The 6,031-nt window shown below is 36.9% G+C and overlaps 1 long non-coding RNA gene across 1 annotated transcript; it reads left to right on the top strand.

The window, feature by feature from the left end:
• The first annotated feature begins 531 nt into the window (after positions 1 to 531).
• LOC145784890 (uncharacterized) lies at positions 532 to 5,171 on the top strand. The gene is made up of 3 exons (XR_014291068.1): positions 532 to 722; positions 2,785 to 2,858; positions 4,685 to 5,171. It is a non-coding gene; the product is annotated as an uncharacterized LOC145784890 (long non-coding RNA).
• The last annotated feature ends 860 nt before the right edge of the window (positions 5,172 to 6,031 follow it).

Below are 6,031 nucleotides of genomic sequence, written 5' to 3'. Positions count from 1 at the left end.
GAGTATAACGTCAAGCGCCATTATGAGTCTTTTCACAAAAATAAGTTTAAACTGACGACATCCAAAGTGGTTCTCTGTGGCCTTTGGCTATGCGATTATGGGAGCCAGATCAGGCCGCAGAATCAAAGTGTTAAACGTAGTAGCATATTTTGGGTGGAGGGTAGAATATTTTAACATTTTTGTTTGTGCTGTATTTTGTGTGCGACAGCATCGCTGGTCAGATAAATGAAGCGTGAATTGGATGGTGAAAGAATTGTTTTCGCTTCGTCGACGAAGAGACGCTGACCTAATTTACTGGTATCTCTGTGCGGTCGAGTGTGGCGAGGATTGACAGATGCCTCAGAAATGTTAAAGTGTTAAACGAAAGCGTTGTTTGTACGTTGTAAATTCTTTTCGCTGACCAAGTTTTTATGTGCAGTAGGCTACTTGTTTTGTTTAGTTTAGTTCCAATGGCAGAGCTAGAGGTAGTCATAATGCAGAGAAAAGCACGATTTAAAATGAAGTTATGTTATTTGTTTAATTCACAGCAAAACTTTGTATGAAACCTACTGTAGGGGATAGTGGTATTGTTTTGTTTGTCGCTGTGACTTCATCGTGGATTATCAACAACTAGTGAACTAAGTTGTTCATATACATGAATTTCCCCTTGAAGTAGAATATTGAAATCAACTACGTAATTGCGTTACTTTGGGCGATCTGCACCTTGGACACGAAATGGTTTGGTAAGTAACATTGTGACTTTTTTCTAGTACCGTACTATAATTGTCAAACTAATTAAACCAAAGTTATTGACTTTTTGTCTATCTACAGTAGTATTCTTTATGTTGTGTATATATGCTGTAACACCAGTCTAAATTGTAACAACAAAAAACATGTAGGTCGTAGCAGATTATTATATATATTCTGTAATCTGTGTATTTTTTGTTTACACTGTTTGTTTTTGTCACAACTTATAAAACCAAATGCTGTCAAGGTTAGGTCTAAAACATTTGACCAGTTATCCATTTAAACCAGTGGTTTCCAAAGTGGGCGCCAGCGCCCCCCTGTGGGCGTTTGCAATCATAAAGGGGGCGCTGGCTATAAAGTGGGCGATTGGGGAGCGCTGAGAGTAAATCGGGGCAGTTACAAGAAGATGATAGCAAAGCATTTTTTGTCATGTTTCGCTTCAAGGAAATACAAAAGAAGACGGTGACTATAAGAGCTCTGTGGCAGATTTTGTAGCAATTATGTTGGCAAAGTCGCTTCACAGTGCCTTACAAGTTTGTTGAGGTCGTAACACGTGACTTACTTTGAAGCACTGCGATTACGCAAATCCGATCTTTCAATCCGAGAGTATTTTGATCTAGCGTTCGTCTTAATCTATCTTTGAAGACTGTCATCAAAGCAGTGAATAAAATTAAAGCGCACGCTCTGAATACACGCTTATTCAAATGATTGTGCAATGAGAATGATGAAGCTTTTGAGCGCATACTACTCCACACCGAAGTACGTTGGCTTTCCCAGAGAAATTGATTCACGATTTTATTCGCTGTTTGAAACTATCAAGGAATTTCTGCAGAGTTGTGATCCTGCCCTTGCAAATGACGTCCTGGTTGTGAAAAGTGATATCGCCTACTTGTCAAACATAGGCTATTTTCCTAATTTAATGAATTGAATTTATCCCTTCAGCGTAACGAAATAAGCTCGTGTTGTATCAGCGAAATTTAGCTAGACGAGAATTTTTCCACTTCTCAAGCTTGCATCAACTTGATACCAGTGGCAAAGGCATATCTAATCATCTTCAAGAAGTACGCAAAGACATGGGAGTTCGATTCCAGGATGTATTCCAGTTAGAAATCTATGATTGAATAATCGACCTATTCTGTGATAGTTCCGAACATGAAATTTTTAAGGAGGAACTAATAACATTGTAAAACGATTTTGCACTCAAACCGAAGTTCAACATCTCGTATCAATCGTTCTGGCTGCAGAACCAAATCAAAGAGACATACTCTCACGTGTGGAATCGGATCAAAGTTTTTATTATTGCCTTTCCCAGCTCATACTTGATGGAGCGTGCTTTCAGAGACTTTTTGGTAATTTGTCCGATATGACTTGAAAAAATTCGGTCATTTTTTATTTATTTCGGTCATTTTTTCTGATGAAAATATTTCCTTTCAAGTAGCTGCTCCAAACCAAAATTTGCACTTCCTGACTAGCTACAACATTAAGTTTCGCTGAGAAACGTTGTCGTGTTTTATCTGAGAAAAGTTAGAACAGACAAACGTTTCTTCAACGTTCATCAGCGAAACTCAACCTTGCAACATCCGGCCGCAATTGACCGAATTGACTATATTTTTTTCGGACATTTTGCTAAAAATAGGTCAATGACCGATAAATGACCGAAAAAAAAAACAGGACTCTAGTTTTGTCATTTGACTAGAAGAAGCAGTTAAACCACGAACCCATACCGGTAACTCTTTATTTAATTTGATTAAATAGGTGAAGCAACTTACATTGCATAGAATTGTCTGATAATATTCTATTGTGAATTATTTAGCGTGAGAATATTTAATATTTTCTGGCAACTTGTCATGTTTTGCACGATGGTTTTGTTGTGTCTACTGTTCTAAGTACATATCAAAGCCAAGAGAAAGTAACTGGCCACTCTCCTTTCGTTAGTGCCGAAGGCCTAGTGTGATGACAACCTTATCTTCTCATTCCCAAAACTTAGTAACTGAGTTTGGCACCACATTTACCTTATCTATTAATTATGCACAGCTCATAGTTATTTTGTATTTGCAGATCGCTGGAGAGCTCTGCTGTGCTTACCACTTGTATTCAAAGAGGGAATACAGCATTTTGTGATAATTGGCGCTGTAAGTCATCAGTCTACCGCTAGCTATAATTGATTACAATTACATTTTTTACTTAAACGGTTTGATGCTGTTACCTCGCAGTATCCGTATCATAATGCACGTAAGCACTATGTAAGGTAGGAGGCACTACTTCACCTATTAGAATGTATCAAAATAAAAACAAAATGGAAAAATGATGATCATCGTAGAATGTGTATGACTGTCTTGCAATATTAGTAAAAGTTATATCTCATTTTATATCCCGCATTCACATTAAGCGCTTGCTTAATGAAACAAAATTTGTCGGAAAATGCTTCACAACTCATTACTCACACCTAGTGGTCAAAATTGTTAAACCGTACATCAGCGGAAACATCATCATTTACAGATGATGATTCCGCTAATTCCGCACCTAGTGGTCAAAATTGTTAAACCGTATATCAGCGGAATGCCAACTCTATTTTCTTCGCAATAGTGCACTCTCCAAGACAGAGCGTTAAAAAAGAGGTGAGATCACGGGCTCTAAGTCCACTGACGTCACAAATAAAAGAGAGAATTTTTTTTCCATTTTTTTGCTTGCAAAAATGCGCATGGTTTTTATCGGGGCTCTGGAATAGGAGTTTTTAAAACAACAGGCAAGACTGCAACTCCGGCTGCATACAAAACGATAAACAATGTTTTTCAATTTTAAACTGCATGCAATTAGATATATAAGACTAAGCTTCTATTACTTACAACAACACAACTTTAACGCACAACGTTTCATAGAACCACTGATTATTATTCTTTTTGTATTCTTTTTGAATACTCCAAAAAACAATCTGGAGGTCCTAAAAAACCTTACAACACTGAAGCCGGAGTCAGCCAGTTATAAATCGAGGAGTCGAAGTCGTAAATTTTTCTCCCAACTCCACAGCTCTCGTTTTGACACATTAAAGCTTTGGATGTTTTAAAAGAATTTTGTTTGAGCAAATGAAATTTCAAGAATCGTGGTGAGAAGCAAAACTAAATAAAAGAATTGAAACTGAAACGAACCAATAATTTCAAGTAGCTTTAAGATTAATTCGAAGTGTTCGGTTTGCCCTATTTTCTAGAAACGTAAGTGCGTTTGAAAACAAAACCGTGTCATGACGAATTTTTGTTTTGTTTTTTTATGTACAAATTCTGCAAAAAAGTCAAAGTGTTCATGTTAAAAGAGTTTTTTTTAACCATAAATAGACATAACTAAGCAACGAGACAACATTTAACATTGTGAAAACAAAAACGACATAACAATCGTTCTCGGTTATGCAATTTGCATCTAGTAGTCTTCATCAAGCCTTTAAAACACCTTGTACCTTGAATAAGAAATACTAAAGATTAGACAAAAATATACAGGATAACAACAAAACTATGGTCTAATCTAAACAATTGAGAAACTGCTATATCTTGCACACATACGAAATGAGAACTAAAGTTACAGCTCTTAAAAAAAGCGTTTTGTTTTGCCTGATCGAAGATGAAATTAAAAGTGAAATGAAATGCAGATGAGATGATCAAAATTGAATTGAAATTTGAATTTTATTGGATAAATGTTTTATTAATCAGATCATAAACAGTTTTTCGAGGGTCACATTTTGCTGCTGAATATTTCATTTGCCTGCCATTTTTATATTGGTGCGAAATTGTTACATTGCCAATAACTCTGTAAAGCTTATTTGTGTGCCATAGAGATGGTAGTGTGTCACAACAACACAATTCGTTAGCATCGTATAAATCTATACCTTTTCCAAGTATAATCAGTTTTACCATAGGCCTATAATTCTTATAAGGTTGGATCAATGCTAATGTTACATATTGTTTTACAGGATGACAGTTTCAGCTTGACAAAAGTCACAACTCCTTATCTGGAGCACATCCGAGGGATTTTCTCTACACGTGCAAAGGCAACTGCTATGCCACATCGAGGAGCCTGAAACTGCACTGCTTCTGCACACGTATTGGATATTTGATATTAACTTTCCCCAAGAAGTCGCCGAAACGCTACAACTATTAAATTACCTGTGTGACATTTCCCGGTTTCCGTTGATATTAGCACACCTGTGCAAGCTTTAATAAATCAGTTTTGAATAACAATTTGGTAGTGCTGGTGTAAGGCAGTGATTTTTAACATGATTGTGTTCCTCGGTACACTATATCGTTCCGTAAAAGATCGTCAGGTGTTCCGCAAGAAATTGTTAAAATGGACTAGCGTTCTATGGAACACAGGTCGAAAATTAAAATCACAACTGCTTTGCGTTTGCCTTTCTGCAATTCCTGCCCGTATATCAACTTTGTGCAATTGTGCTCATCCAAACAGGCCAAGATATCGCATTGAGAAAAGCTGAAAGTGAATAAACTGTTGTTGTATTGTTTATTTTATTGCATTATGGATTAGCCCATATTATAAAATCCGATTTGGTGTTCCGCAACATTGTTTTATTGCATAAAGTGTTCCGTGGCTCAAGAAAGGTTGAAAAACACTTGTGCAAGGAACACTTTTTACGCAACTTGACGGATAGGGAGGCAGAAAGTGCAACAAAAAAACAGGAACACGAATTAATGCGATAAAAAAAACAGTCTGAATTGTAGAGTGGACATTTCCAACTCAAGCAAAAGTAATAAGGTAAAAATTAGGACCATCCTAAAGGGTGGAAATTTAGACAGCCTGAGAGTAAATGCTACTGAGGTGGAAATTTCCACCTCAGATGAAGGGCGGAATTTTACACTTTTTGTGGTGGAAAAATCCACCCTATGAGTGTATGGGCCTAGGGTGGAAAACAGAGACTAGGGTGGAAATTTCCACAGTTTAGGGTGGATTTTGCTGGGGGTGGAAATTTCCACCATTGCTCAAGGGTGGAAATATCCACCATTTTTGGTGGAAAAATCCACCCTACAGAAGCATAGGGTGGAAAACAGAGACCACCCTTAGGGGTGGAAATTTATATACTTTTTGCTTAACAGTGCAAAGAAGACGATTTTAGCAACTTTTTTAATGTAGCCTACCCTTGGGAAAAGATTCGGTAAGATTTTTAAAAAATCCAGCTAAAATTGTCAAAAAGAAATTTGATTGTGACATTTTCCCTGTATATAGAACGTTCAAAGTAGGCAGATATTTCTAGCTGAAGTCGCCTACGCCCTTTGCTCTATGTTCTAATGTCGTTGATAAATTCAGT

This window comes from Aplidium turbinatum, chromosome 15, assembly GCF_918807975.1.
Source record: "Aplidium turbinatum chromosome 15, kaAplTurb1.1, whole genome shotgun sequence".
NCBI classification, from domain to species: Eukaryota; Metazoa; Chordata; class Ascidiacea; order Aplousobranchia; family Polyclinidae; genus Aplidium; species Aplidium turbinatum.
This window is presented reverse-complemented; position numbering and strand designations above follow the sequence as displayed.